Below are 16,416 nucleotides of genomic sequence, written 5' to 3' on the forward strand. Positions count from 1 at the left end.
GTTAGTATAACATAAAAATAGACTAAAGTAAAACTAAACAATAACTGCATGCAGTCTCTGCCAACGGCTGAGCATGGGGCCGTTTTCGCGCTCCATAAACACGCTCAGAATGCTGTTGGGGCTACCGCGCAGGCGACGCATCAGTGAAGCGCACCTCTTGCGCATTATCGCCGCAAAGCTGTCAATTTGTGCCTCGGCAAACATACCAGAGGCACTACAAAATCGCGGCAACCCCATCAACACCCGGAACGCGTTATTAAGGTCCACAGGCTGCATGTGTAGAATGACTGACAGTACGCTTTGAAAAGTGTAGTCTTTACTTGTACAGTACATTTCGCGAACCTGCGGGCCAACATGTTATACATGTTATTATAAAGGCTGACAGGATTCTATTTGGCCCCGCCCCGAGTTAATTTGTATAGTCAAATCGTTTAAAATTGCGTAATCTTTTCTTCTTGTTTACATCGGTGACATTCAATAACTTTCACCGCCTGCTGTCAAAGAGTCTTCTTAGCAGTAAAATAAATGTATACCACTGAAAATTCGCAACATGGCGAAGTCAAAATTAAAATCATGTCAGAGTACAAGTGTGCAGATTGTCTTATCTGTGATGCGTCTAAATTAGAGTAGTACTATGTACCAACACAACGAAGCGCGACCTACAAACGCAGGTACTGCCAACCTAACGAACCGGAACAACCCTAGCGCATTACTCCTGCCTCATCAGCTTGAGTGCCCCTCACGGTCAGATTCGTTTCGCGTCTGTGACAGCGCCGTCGCAAACGTGCTGTTCTGATTTTGAAATTAGAAGAATGTAAGCGCCATCTTAGACTCTTCACACAGGTCTTTTCTGCTTGGTGGCGTTAAAATACGTGCTTCTATGTAAAATTCCGGTTTTGCAGTAATTTCAGCTGTTAAAAACTAGGTTTTTGTGTTACGCGATCGTTAGAGCTATTATGAAAAGATTTTACCTAACAAAAAACCTAATATGTGACGTTCCACGGCAAAAGGTACTTTATGGCGGCTGGCGCTTACGTCGCATAGCACCGCAATGATATTGGCGCGGCGTTAATAATAGCGTAAGCGCCAACCGCCATAAGGTACCTTTACCCGTGGTACGTCACATATCATTTAGTAACTACTACGAGTAGTTTGAGATCCTTCCTTGGACATTTCGACCTTCCGTTGGCGTTAAAAATTATGGTAACGGAACTTACTTAAAACTTTAACGCGCATAAATAACAAGAGTAACAAGGCATATGATAAATTAATTTATTTAAAATGCCAGTGCTTCTCATGGGAGTGGAACTAGATAGTTTATGACAAATGACTAGTAAAACAGCAATTAGTTGTGTTGCAAAGTTTACTAGATTAATGAACGAGTCGAGCGTTTTTGCTCTGGAAACCACCACTGTTTTACTAGTAAGCTAAGGCAATAAACAAACAAACAGCCAACGGGCCAATTCGATCGTACACTGACATCAGAATGACATAAATGATGCCTATTCCTTTCTGAAAAGATAAATTTATAAGTAATAATATTAAATGATATTTTTAAGAATAAATGATATTAAATCATATTTTTTTGTTACAGGTACATATCGGTGATTTTGATGAAGTGTAGCAGTTCAGCAGAACTAAGTTTAGTAAGAAATAACTATCAGCACGATTCGGGAAATGAATTAGAGACTCACTAGATATGAAATAGTAAAGATATGTGACGTTCCACGGCAAAAGGTACCTTATGGCGGCTGGCGCTTACGCTATTATTAACGCCGCTCCAATATTCGGCCGGGGCAATGGTACCTTTTGCCGTGGAACTTCCCATATCGTTACTATTTCATATCTTGTGAATCTCTAAATCATTTCCCGAATAGCGCCGTATAATCAATCCTTACAGCTTTTGAAATGTACAGTCACCTGCAATAATATGTTACTCATCGAAGGCTGCGAATAAGATAGTGTCAGATATTTTTGCGGCCTTTGTTGTGTAACATATTATTGCAGGTGACTGTACAAGCGGTATCTACAAAAGTTATCCTTACACAGCAATAAGTTTATGGTCAGAACACTGTCAAAGACAACTTTGTAGCCTTGCAATCTTGTCTTGCAGAATTGTTGTTTGTTTAGTACCATGTTTGTTTATACTGACGTACCTTTTCATGATTATGTTATCTGTGCAAATAGCAACTGGTGTAACTTACTAATGTAGACCTTATCGCTTTGAAATAAGCTTTAAAATAGAAATGACACTTGCTAGTTAGTACTCGCTGTTGTGATAAAAAACGGTGCAGACGGACATCGACATTTTAATTTTAGAACAGAAACGTCAGCATCGCTGTAAATTGACACAACTTATACGACCTTCTATTTCTAAATCTGATTTATCGACATAACTTTCGCTATCTCGTATCACTGTTCAGTTTTACATTCGACTTTAAACCTAATGCACTCATATTAAGGTAGTAAACGGAGTTCTTTCACGGGAGTGATATGAGAAAGCGCTTTATAGCGGTGTGCAGATTGCCCCATTCATGCAGAATGGTATTTTAATCAGAGGGCTGTGCTAAGTAATTGGTCGAGCAAATGAATGCGATGTACTGTTTTCGTTGTGCTCTTTTTTTATGTGATTAATAAAGAGTTTCTGAGAGATCCCAAGTGAATGGGAATGGGACAAGCGAATGATAAAGTGTATCTGTTTTACATAGACCTAGTATTACATAGATGAGCTATACGCGTGCCTCCGTGAGGGACAAAAGATACGCAAAGTGACAATATTAAAAACACGTTTTAACATTCCTGACAACCTATCAAAAACAATCTACGTAATTCGGTCGGGTTATGTGTTGCCCACCATAAACCATAATACATTTTTGGTGGGGAACAAACAAAAAGTGAGACTCTGACAAGGACAAGCAATAATACCGCTTTCTCTGCTACTACTACTGAAATTTCCATAAGTGCATCTCGTTCGGTCGTTTGGCCCCTCGCCCGTGACATCTCTATATTATTGTACCTCTATGCTGTTTTAGGATGGAGAAGATTTTTCCCAAGACACTTGTGTACAGTCAGCAACAGAAGTAGCGGATCAAACTAACACGCGTATTCGGGAAACGAGATAATCACAAGATTAATTAGAGACGATATAGAGATCAACTAGATTTACATTAGATATCGACTAGATGTGACTTGGATATCTAAGTCATAACTTGTCGAAATCGTTCAAGAGGACCTCCAGAATCGCGGAAACGTCAAATTTGACATATCTATCTTACAAATATCTTTAAATTATCCATATCGTAACTTGTTGAGATCTAGTAGAGATCTAATTCATTTCCCGAACCGAGCCGTAAGCTTCAAAAAATGTATCATGTGTATGTGGCCATGAGTAAGCCCATTCATAATTAAAAAAAAATCTGTCATTCTGTAACAGCTGATCAAAAATATATACTTATGTATATTATACAAATCTCTATATGTAGAACAATTATCTTTTTCCTATGACAAAGTGTGACAAGGGAGGGCGGGGGTTCTAAAAAAAATTGTGTGATGTAATTAATGGACGACCCCTAAAGACAAAGGTTTCAATCTTTTTCTGCGGTGCCCACTCTGCCCTTTTAATGAAATTGAGGAGGGGATGTTTACAAAAACCACATAGGTACTTAACTGCTTAGAGCGGTTGACACTTTTTTAAGAACATTGTTAATCGTTTCAGGTGTCAACCAGTGTAGTCAGTTATGTTGTTTTTGTAAACATCCCTTCAATTATTCTTCCTTGTACTTATTGTATTTCATTGACTGTTGTATCTGTCTCTAGGATCGCAAAAGAATGCAGTTTTACCAACATATACTAGTATCATGTCAATATATCTAATAACACATACAATTTTCACCTAACACCACAGACTTTCTCATACATTTAAAGGGCATCCAATCAGTAACAGAACAGCACATTGTAATGTAACTAGCCCGTCTGTACTGCACATGCACAATAATAACACTCAATCGGCCAATATAACTGACCATACTGAACCTTGTTGCTACGACATACGGCCTACAATAGTCACATGCGAGGGCCTACCGCGAACCACGTTCGACGTGTTGCCTCCCTGTCACACTTACGTTCGAATCTACAAGTGCGACAGAGAGGCAACACGTCGAAGGTAGGCCCTAAGAGCTGTTAGTTCATTCAAGGCTTCACAATGCGCTACTTGTAGCTAATAGCAAAACACTCGACTGACCGTTTGTAGACCTTATCTCCTTACCAGTAACGTTGAGGATAGGTCAGTGTACTGTGCCGTAGCTAATTAGGTGGCGAATACAACGCTAGCCACCCGTGTGATTACCGGCCGCTTTATCTGGTTCATTGTTGTCTCTTATTACGTTGTCTGTTGTGGTCTGTGATTTTGTGGCCTTTGATTTATATTATGTATCTAGATCTCTGAGATGACATGACATGAGGCTTAATATGCTTATGTTTATTTTTAAAACACCCAAAGACAATGAGATGGGGGAAGTGGGTAAATCGTCTTGGCAGTAGAGATGGGTAGTGAGTAAATACTCACGGGTAAATACCGAGTAAATACTCAGTATTTACTCAATATACCCGTATTTACTCGTTTATACCCAAATTGGTGGGTATAAACTATTTAGAGTGCTGAAAGGGGCATATAAATTTGAAATATAGGTGTATTTTGTAAGCCGCTACTGGATTAAGTACTCAAAATTGTAAGACATGTATTTTTAAGAGGAGCACTCCATACATGTAACTAATTGTCACAAAAATAAATCTCAGAAACCACCAACGTGTTGCACATCATTAAATGGGTCTTTAAAAATAACTGGAATGTTTCTAAGAACATTTTTGGATAAAATGGATATTTTTGAAATAAAACCGTTTCGAAAGGCCAAAATAATGTTTATCTTCCTATAACTTTCGAACCAAAGTTCAGAAAAAATATGAAAACATATCGGGAGATTAGCCGTGTAATAGAGTACAAAAAACAATATTTTGAACATCATCGATTGAGCCATTTTTGAGTTTTCTTTAAAAAACCCTTAATAAAAGGTCGTAAGTGCCGCGTAAACACGGACTTTTGCGCGACTTGCACTTATCTAGAACATCGGTAGAATTTAAGTACTCATATTTTTAAAGTAAATACCTTCTTATTTAAAACAAAATTGTTAACAAAATTTGCCTCTCACTAATAATTACCTTTTTTTCCTAAATTAAGCGTCCTCTATGCTTTTTATTTTATAGATATTGTTACTACATGTTAGCACTCTTCAATAAAAGACAATTTTGTTCTAAAATCTCTTTTTTTGAATATTTTATAAGGAATCGTTTTTACCCACCTAAATGAGTAAATACGGGTATTTATCGGGTGCTTTGAGTAAATACCGAGTAAATACTCAGTATTTACTCACCCCTACCCATCTCTACTTGGCAGCGACAAAACGAACGCAATTTTGAAAAGAATTTGACGTTACCATACTTTGACGATTGCCAAATCGGAATAAATAGAGTTAGCTTAGTTAGAAAGATACAAAGTACATAAAAAGACAGTGTCGATATTACACTAGAGTCAGACCAAGAATAGTCTGCAGCGGATTTGATAAACCACGCAGTGAAAGTGTTATTTTAAACGTCAAACTTCTATGAAATTATGACGTATAAATGACACTTGGCCTGCGTGGGCTATCAAATCCGCTGCAGACTTTTTTTCGTCCGACTAGTGTTTTCATTTCCTACTGAATAAGTATCTCAAAACAATAAATTATGCTCTTTAATTGGGGTTTTCCGGTATATACATATTACAAGTACTATATTTTCAAGGTTTCGCGGAAATTTAAGGGAGAATGTATTGTTAATCAAGATATTTCCCACTAATCATAATTATAAAGGTACAATGAGGGCGCTGTGTAGTGAGCAATGAGTGACTCAAACTATGAATCAGCTAGAATAATCTATTCCTTGTTCCTTTATAAACAGATAGTGTTGTTTATGTGTACAAGTATGTGTTCGTTTTGGGCTTGGTTATTTATAGATAAAATTGTTTTCTATAATTTATCTTTGGACATAGTTTCTCGCTATTAGCACTAAGTTAATCGGACTTCGAGAGATACAGGCTTTGTTTAGTTTGGGGCTAGGTTTATCTGTGTAAGATGTCCCCAAATATTTATTTATTTTTGTTCATGTGAAAGTTTCATTTATAGGAACTTACAAGGATTTTAATTCTGAACTCCGCTTTGGAAACTTACAAGTTACCCATCACTACAACACAACACTAAACGACAACAACAAACAACATTAAAAAAGCGTTAAAGAAACTAATCAAAACATTCTAACATCAAACGCGTCAACGCACCCCTATCTATCGTAACGTAAACATTCCGTTTCACGTAAACACGTCATTCATAAATAAAACAAGATGGCTCCCCTCTCGCCATTCGTCAATGCCAGTGGCAATCACCTGATGTGGGATTCAGGTGTTCTGACAAATGTGTTGGCTGTTTGATACACGTGCTGGGTCACTGCGGTGTTTAAAAAGTTAGGTTAGGGGGATGTTCTAAAACGAGTAAAAGGGAATTTAAATATTATCTATTGCTAAACGAAATGGGTGTAGGTATAGATGGTCAAGCAAACCCTGTCAGTAGAAAAAGGCGCGAAATTCAAATTTTCTATGAGACGATTACTCTTCGCGCCTACATTTTTCAAATTTGCCGCCTTTTTCTACTGACAAGATCTGCTTGACCAAGTATAATTTACTAAATTAAAATATAACATTAACATTGATCGTTAGTTTTGTGATGAGTTGATGACAGCTACCCGTGCTTATGTTTTTTAGTTTTAGGTTATAAAAGTAAACATTTAAATAAAGCATAAATTAGGAGGTCGTTCAGTAATGGGTAAAATTATATTTTTTGGCAAACCCACTTTTGAACTATCTATCTACTGGTAAAGCATTAGGCGGTCTTATTAAAAAATCGATCTCTTCCAGACACTACGGTAGCGTTGGTTTGGGTATTAACGTGTGACAATATGATTTATATGATACCCGTAAAACTTTCCTCATCGAATAATATTTACTGAAGCTAACAAAGAAATTCAATATGCGTCAGTCCCACCAACTTTTGTGATTTTCGCCCGGTCTAATCCCGTCGTGTTTCGGTTTGTAGACTAAGAGCTAGTAAAGGATAAAGGTGTACAATTTCGAGAGAAACAAAACCCCTCTATTAAGTGTGCTAATAAACTTTTGCTAACTTTTAGTTACTGTGGGGCCAACCCCAAAAACTCTAACTTGTTATCTCATGTATTTCGGTGAATCATATTATGATTCATATGTCAGTGTTTTTTTAAGAACACCAATTTTATTTGTAGAGATTTAAGTATTTGTTAAAACGGTAGCTCTTGAGGTCATCTATCACTAACGCACCTTCATTTCATCCGTTCTCGGGGATAGCCAAGATCAATCGTACAACGACAAACGCTACAAAATATATCAGGACGACATATGCTACAAAAAGTCACGTGACTGTTTAGTATTCATACATTATTTCGTCGGGTGACAAGCAAAAGTCACTAACTAACACCATTGAAATTATTGGACAATAAACCGTGATGTTACAAGTGTAATAAAGTGCATTGTTACTTAAATTTTTTGATAGTACTTAGTGAGTTTTGCTTGTCACCCGACGATTTAATGGCTCCTCTACACGATGGGCTAACGCCGGCCACTCCAAGGGACGCATTTATGCGTTAGAGGGAGCAAGTGATATTGCTATCTCATCCTACCGCATGGCTGCGTCCCTTGTAGTGGCCGGCGTTGGCCCATCGTGTAGAGGAGCCATAAGGTTCGACTGACGTTTTCTATCAACGATTGTCACCATAGAACCCCTGATAGCGCCACCATGATCGTCTATATTTTTCCGGGGCTAGCTCTCGGTCTATTATTGGTTCCGTTTCCAGGCAAACGCGTCTTGGGGATCGCAAAAGTCGTAGAAGGAGTATTCGTGTCAAGGAATGGAAATGTAACGACACGAAGATCGAATCGATATCGAGGCCTCTTTCAGTTTGTTTAGGATCTGGTTTTGAATATGTATAGTACATAAGTATATGGATTTATATGTCGCGTAAGGGGTTAGAATGGAAAGGGAGACACCCTTTCCATTTTAACAACAACGTAACCTAACTACTACGTCTATTGGCTCCTCTACGCGATGGGCCAACGCCGGCCACTCCAAGGGACGCATTTATGCGTTAGAGGGAGCAAGTGATATTGCTATCTCATTCTACCGCATGGCTGCGTCCCTTGCAGTGGCTGGCGTTGGCCCATCGTGTAGAGGAGCCATAAGGTTCGACTGACGTTTTCTATCAACGATTGTGACCATAATAGGACCCCGATAGCGCACCATGATCGTCTATATTTTTCCGGTACTAGCTCTCGGTCTATTATTGGTTCCGTTTCCAGGCAAACGCGTCTTGGGGATCGCAATAGTCGTAGACGGAGTATTCGTGTCAGGGAATGGAAATGTAACGACACGAAGATCGAATCGATATCGAGCCCTCTTTCAGTTTGTTTAGGATCTGGTTTTGAATTATATAGTACATAGGTATATGGATGTATATGTTGCGTAAGGGGTTAAAATGGAAAGGGTGTGATGTCTACAACGTAACCTAAGTACTACGTCTATGGTTTGCAATAACCCAGTCTCATTGTCCACCAGAACTTCAATCCATAGACCCTTATAGGTACCAGTGTTGGCCGAACGTTAATTGCATTGAACCGTAAACGGTAGAGGACGGTTTCAGTTTACGCGTCAATTTGTAATGGTTGATGGTCAATTGCATTAACGTTTCGGCCAACACTCCATTAATACTGTTGACTTATTAAATTTGAAAAGGCTAACAAAAGTGTCATAATATATGCCATGAATAAATTTTGGCTCACAAAAGTTCTAATTTTAGCCACAATACTTGTGCATTGTCGTCGCTTTAAGTCCCACACCACTTATTTCCCACTCAGCATTACTCGCTATATCGCTCGATGTTGTCCTTGCGCTCACGCCTCACAATAGATAACATTTTATCGGTCAATGTATAAGCGTGGAAGGTCGGAGGCTCGCGGCAAGATAAACCTACGTTTGCGTAAAAACCTATTGCAAATGGGTTAGTTCTACTTGCATTAGGGGTTTTTCAATATAAGGTGCAGTTACCGGATATTTACTTACTTGAAAAAATTGAATTATGAAAAATAGTAGATTGTACAACAAGGGCATAAAGTGACCCATTTTTACCCGAGGCATTTTTTTGGTCTAAGCGAAGCGAAGACCAAAATAGTAGACGAGGGTAAAAATGGACATTTATGCCCTTGTTGTACCTACACTCTGCTTTTCACTTCGATTGCGAGGAAAATAAAACACATTTTTCACGGCAATTTACACCACGAAATTGTCGTAAAGCGAAAGAACATCATACATAACCAATTCCCGCCAACTAACTTTTTAATTTTATTTTTTTAATTTTCAACATGTGATCAGAGTTTCAGGCGCTTGGTTTTCTGCCAAGTCAAACATTTCGGAGCATTTTTGAACGATAATCGACTCCTATTTTATGTGAATTACTAAATTTAATGACAGAAAATACGGATTTCTAATAAATTGTAGCAAAAATAAAATAATATAACAAGTTTTGTCATCTACACAATTTTATTGCTCAGTAAAATTGTGCAATATGTTTTAACTGTTTGGCTGTTGAGACCGATTACCTTAGTCTTAGAAGAAAATTTTACTTTTATGCTGTAGTGCATAAAATGCGATTTTATGTCGTCTACGCACGACATAAAGGTGCACTTTTTGAGCAAAAAAGTGTTTTAACGCTTTCGTATAGATTTAATATTGTCCGACCGAAACAGTCCTCACAAATTATTTCTGGAAAAGTAGTGGACAGTTTTTCTTTTTGTGAGTATATTCTCAGTGATTCTGAGTAAAAATATTCCATCGTATTTAAATTTTACAAATAAACCCTCCCCTTCTGTTTTCCTTCACAACGTCCATGATTCAAAACGTAACTACGTTTTAGCAGAATAATACTTATATACTCGGGCAAGGCAACTTTGTCAGTAGAAAAAGGCGCGAAATGCGATATTTGTAATGGAGATCGACTCTTCGCGCCTACATTTTTAAATTTGTAGCGTATTCCTATTGGCAACATCGGTTTTACATATATTATATTTTCAACATGTGTCACATCCCTACGTTGGTTCGTCCCATAATCATATTCGTCCGTGCTCGTTCAACCAATGAAATACAACATACTTATTATAATTTTGTTCGGTGCAGTTCGCGCCTCGTTGGTTTGTAATTGATAAACGTAATTATCCCGTCTCATTCATTCTGCCAATAATCAATAGCCAATAATAAATACTTACTTAATGGTTCAGCGACCCAAAATGAGTCTTGGCCTCCGACACGAGTACACGCCAGTTGTCTCGATCCCGTGATTCTTGTTGCAGTCTCGATCCAGTGAAGGGAAATGATCATCGATTATTATTAATAAACAGATGTGTATTTGAGTCATTGGTTGGTGAAATTCTAGTATGTTCATAAAAGTTTTCGTACGAAATCTTAAATTAAATGTGTTATTTTCATGCAAACCAATAAACCATACGTATTTATGAACGTTATGGATTAAATCGGCTAGACTCCGTTCCGAAGGCCGCTAATCAAAATACCTTGACCAGGTGAAGCCCGACCAAGGATTGTGTATGTGTAGGCCGACAAGGAAAACTCTCCGGATAAAAATAAACCCTGAAAATGAAATACTTATAAGTATAAGTATTTCTGAAAATGAAATGCTTCACCTGGTCAAGGTATTTTGATTAGCGGCCTTTTCGATAAACATACAGCTTGGCAAAAAGAGTAGAAATTAAAAATTGGCAAAACTGTAGTGTCGTCCCGTTTCCTTATATAAAATTGGTTTGAAAAGGACGACACTACAGTGTTGCCACTTTTTAATTTCTACTCCCAGGAGTAGGGTTGGTCCAGACCAAGAATTCGTCCGTCGAGGATTTGTACGGCGGCAGGTTAATTCGATTAGATTTAACTGCAAAAATCGCGAAAAGCTGTGATAATTTTTCTCAGAACTAGAGTTAGACTCCTCTCAGAACGCCGCAAAACAAAAACCTTGACCCGAGGAAGCCTGACCATGGACATGACTTGTGTAGGCCGTTAGGGATAAAAATAAATCGCAAAAATCAGTGAGAATAACGTATAACTCGCCTTTTCAATACGCACAATATCAATCGAAACTATTGAACAAAAGGGTTTCTGTAAGGAATTTCTATAGTGACTGGCGAATTCGATTAGATTCCGTCAAAAATCACGAAATTCTGGCGATTTAGTTGTGCACGCCTTTTGAGTTCACATATCAGCCAGCAATAATATTCAGCTAAAGGAAAGCGCCCCGCAAAGATCTCAAAAGCGACTGGCGAAATCGTATAGGTAGGCTATTCTAAGAAACCGGTAAAAACGCTTTGACCCGTGAAGCCCGACCAAGCTTCGCAGGGCTGACAAGGAAAACCCCGTTACAAAAATAAATCGCGTAAATCCAGTCATATTAAGGAATTCTTTCCTTTGGCTTCACGCAATATTAGCTGAAATTCTGTTGGACAAAGTCTTTCGAAAATCTGTACTACGGCTAATACTGTACTACCGGCGAATTTGGATGTACAGTACAGTCGAGTTCAGAAACATCTTTACAAACCAACGTTCCAAAACATATGACATAGACACTGACAATTAGATATGAACCGTATAGAAGAATGGCCATTGGGGCGGAAAGGTTCTCGAGTGGCGACCACGTCCCGGAAGGCGCAGCGTGGGTAGACCCCCCACAAGGTGGACTGATGACCTGGGTAGGTCGCGGGAGTCCGCTGGATGCGGGTAGCGCAAGACCGGTCATTGTGGCACTCTTTGGAGAAGGCCTATGTCCAGCAGTGGTCGTCCTTTAGCTGATATGATGATGATCCTTAAGAACGGCGGCTGTACGAATACAACCGCACAAAAATAAGCAGAGAAAATTCAGTGACAATTTACCGTCCTCGCCGAGTTTTGGATGTACACATGTATTATTTTCGTTTCACAGAACTCGACTGGAAAAAGATTTCCCTGAAAACTGGAGCACTTGAATTTTACATCCACACTCCGCAGTAAATTTTCTCTTCAACGAATATACAATGAAATCTAGTAGTAATTCCATTTAAATTCTTATACGGACAACGAGGAATTCTTTGTGTCTACAAAAAACTTACCAGCCGTTTTAAAGTGTTTGTGTAAACTAACGTTTGTGGAATAAACTTGGCAAAAACGGCAAAAAGAATGGTGAGCTAAAAAGCCCGTCTCAAATTTTGTTCGCTTTGTTGCTAATGTAGTGCTTTGTTAAGGTACTATTCTTAACAGAGCGGTGTCACTATGGTAAGGTCACTTTGTCTGGGAAGTAAGCATTGTATGTTATAACGTGACGCTGTACGTTAAGTACTTCAAGACACAAAGGTTTACCTTTGCAAATCCAATGTGCAAATCGAGTCTTTGTTAAATTCAAGGCCTTTGTCCCCAGTTCGTTCGAACCCTAATGACTTTTCAGTAAATTTTAATGACAGAACGGAATTTAGCATGTCATGTAATCTAACAACGTATAAGGTGATTTTTAAAATGCATCGACACAATTGTTAATAACATTTACCTAACAATGTTGTCCTATACCGCACTGTCATTGTTGTCGCTGCATCAGTGCCGCGCTGCGCTGCGCTGTTCGGAATAGCACCTTAACTTTGGCAATTATTTCCGGACGACTGCGTCCAATCATCCGATCTTGTAGAGGAGCCCTAAGAGGTAAATGTGTTGCCCTTTAAAAGCAAGCGGGAATAAATGGGAAAACTTTATCATCCAAAAAGACCAAATAACAGGCGTTCTAGACAGCGCTAGATTTTTATTATCTTGTAAACTTGAACGATCCAGTTTTATTGTGCAGTAAACTCGATCAAAAACATTCGAGCCATTCAGACTATATCGAAGTTTAAAAACATGCAAAGTTAGCTATAGCTTTTGAATTGAAGTCATTTAAATCCGGTTTAACTTTCCGACAACAGCGATCAAAGCTGATGTTGGAGTTGAAAGTGTTTTGATTATATTTGAAACCGCAAATAAATGCAGGTTAGAGTACACTCCTCTACAGATTTGACTGTTATCAACGAACTAAAATAACTATAGAAGTCTAACTAGAACTTGCATATATATATTAAAAATTTGTACTTTTGTTAAGCAATTTCCAAATTATTTCATAAAACGTTCAGACTTGTTTTGTGCTAATCCACGACCACAATATAAAAATCTCCTCAATCAGCCACGATGTATGACCAGCATATATAAAAAAAATGCTTTTAATATGAGTATTGTGATCTTTAACAAGTTGCCTGTTCAAATAAAAGCTCTCGAAAGCAATAAGTTTAAGCAAACTTTAAGAAATTGGCTTCTTGATCGGTGTTTCTATAGTATACAAGATTTTTTAAATAACGTAGTACAGTAACGATCTGTGTAAATTTGTAAATAAATGTTATCTGTAATTGATTTGGTTATGGTTAAAACTATATAAATGGCTGTAAATAATTATAATTTGATAATTTTAATAAAATGTTAAAGTTTTATAGTTTTCAAATGTATCTACATATTTTTTAAGATGCCTTTATGGATTTGCATGCTGTTTGTACACAGCTGAAAAGGTGAAACATAATACTGTATAACAATAAGACCTGTAATTACCCTTTTTTGCAAATAAATAATTTGTTTGTTTGTTTAGATTAGAGCTACTGAAGCTCAAAAATTGTACCGCGTGCGACTCAACAGTAAGGGTCAATTTGTATGGGAACTGCACGCCAACTGAAACGTCGGCGTTCTGTTCTCATACAAGTACTGGACATACCTACTGTGAAATAGCGCTTATATTGTACAGAATAGGTTACTATCTCCGTATAAATTATCGATATAAATATCTATTCCTTTCCTTCTATTTATGTTTTGTAAACGATTTATTTTCATCACACTTCATTCTACCAGCATGTAATTGTAAACCCAACTTTCCCAAAACGCGTAAAACTGTTGGGCAGGGTGCGTCACAGTCATGTCACAGAAGGAGGCGGCGGAGAGGGTGCGAGAAGCGGCTGCTGACGCGCTTCCTCTCCGACGTAGACGGCAAGGGTCGAGGGCGAAGAGCGCATGCTCGCCTCGAGCCCCAGGGCCAGCGGGTATATGCCGAACCCGCATTGCACGGCCCCATACAGGTCGTCGGAAAAGGGGGGATCAAGCGTTTCTGATCTCCATTGTGAGGGGGCCCTGGCGATAAGCCGGGGCTGCCGGAGGGCGCCGTGGTGGAATGTCATCCTAGTCGATCCCAGTGCGCCCTCGCGAACGGCAGAGAGGGTGAAACGCCGGAGTGGGTTTAGTGGGTAGGGCCAAATTCTCCCCCTCTCTTGCCAGGAGAGGGGAAAGGAGCGGCGAGTTCCACACACCGTCCGTAAACGCATTCCCACTCCGTCTTCTTCTTCAACCTAGCGTTTTCCCAGCCTAGCGCCAGGGTCCGCTTTCTTGCTTACACTTCTCCACTTTGCCCGGTCTTCGACATCCTCAGGTGTGAGATTGTTCTCTTGCATGTCCGCTGTCACGACGTCCAGCCAGCGCTTCTTAAATCTACCGCGTGATCCGCGTGGCCTTTGGACAGTGAGGTTGAGGCATCTATAGGTATTTCCGACGTAGTCTACCGGTCTGCGGCGTATATGGCCATACCATCGGAGGCGACTTTCCTGCAGCTTATCCGCTACGTCACGGATTCCGAGGCTGCCACGGATGTGTTCGTTACGTATGCGATCTAGCCGCGTAACACCACACATCCGTCAAAAAAAAAGGGTGCGTTACAGTAAACAATGATCTCCCTTCGTGTTGTGGCGTGTCGTGCTGTGATTTGTCGCGTTTATTTTTAGCCTAACACTCGACCTTAGAAGTTAGAACACCTTTCTGCGTCATTATTTGTGTCGTTTCTCGTTTCTAATTCTTTTCGTATACTATGTTACGTATTAATGGAAAAATAATAGCTATTAGTTTCCATTATTCTCAAAGAGCTCCTATGAAATATGTATTGTAAGCATTATCACTGCCAAGTGGGTGGAAAAATTACTAATTTAACGTAGACGGACTCCAATAGTTTGGTTAGCGCACGGCACATATTTTAAACAAACTCCTCTCACAACCTAATCTTTCTTCCCAGATAACTAGTAACTTGTTATGTAATCTGATTGGGGCACGCGACGTGCCCCGTGCGGCAGACGACGGGGCACGTGTAGGCCGTTGGTAAATACAGGTCGATAACATTTCACGAGCAGTGACCCGTGGAAGTAAATAACAATCGGCGCGATTCGGGAAATGAATTCGAGATTCACTAGATATGAAATAGTAAAGATATGTGACGTCCCACGGGTAAAGGTACCTTATGGCGGTTGGCGCTTAATATTATTGCGGCGCTATGCGTCGTAAGCGCGTAAGAAAAGAGTCTACAAATCAAATAGTGTCCAAACAACACAAATACATCCTTATTAAAATAAACTGTCTCATCCGACACCCACGTAACTACGAACGCATTCAGAAAATGAAATCGGATTCGCACTGCACATTCAATTTTTATCTCTGTACCATTGATATAAAGTTGAAAAATGTATGCAAATTTTATCCTCCGCTTCGCTAGACCCGAGAAATGTTTTTACACTTTTGTACAATTTTTATACCCATTTTTAACACACCCAATTAGAGTCTGGCTACTGAAATTTTACCTAAATTTTTGGCGGGAAATTCAAAAAATCTTGGGCTGGTCACATATTATCCTATATTATTATTATTTATTTATTCATTAACAATATTACAATTGTGTCTGAATATTGACTATATCTAATACTTAATCTAACATGCGTTATTTCTACTACCTAATACAGTAAAAAGTGAAATTACAAAATGTCATAACAAATATCACAAAATTCATTACAATATATCACAAACAATATATTACAACATATAACATAATTCATTACAAAATAATTATTAACATTTATTGAAATTATTAACGTTGCCAATTGTCGGTAAAATATTTAATGAACTCTTCAATGGAATAAAAGCACTCCCGCAACAACAGGGTTCTTAATCTATTTTTAAAAATATTCGGGCTAGTAATGTTCTTCCACTCACCAGGAAGTTTGTTGTACAGTTGTACACCCTGGTAGTGTGCGCAATGACTCACTACTTTTAAATTCGGCTGCAACTTACAATGTAGGTATTTCCTTCTGGTTTTCTCCCGCATTTGTCTTTCTTCAGAGGTCTC

General features: G+C 38.8%; 2 protein-coding genes across 4 annotated transcripts in view; one reads left to right on the forward strand and one right to left on the reverse strand.

Annotated features, from left to right (window-relative positions):
- LOC134680354 (small ribosomal subunit protein mS31) overlaps window positions 1–1,417 on the reverse strand; it is a 395,354-nt gene extending 393,937 nt beyond the window's left edge. The window contains exon 1 of the mRNA XM_063539479.1: window positions 1,407–1,417. The gene's annotated coding sequence lies outside the window, so the exon portion shown is untranslated. The remainder of the gene's footprint in view (window positions 1–1,406) is intronic.
- The window catches only part of LOC134680342 (kinesin-like protein KIF13B), a 245,555-nt gene that overhangs the window by 37,507 nt on the left and 191,632 nt on the right, over window positions 1–16,416 (forward strand). The window lies entirely within an intron of this gene.

Source organism: Cydia fagiglandana, chromosome 3 (assembly GCF_963556715.1).
Source record: "Cydia fagiglandana chromosome 3, ilCydFagi1.1, whole genome shotgun sequence".
In the NCBI taxonomy this organism is placed as follows: Eukaryota; Metazoa; Arthropoda; class Insecta; order Lepidoptera; family Tortricidae; genus Cydia; species Cydia fagiglandana.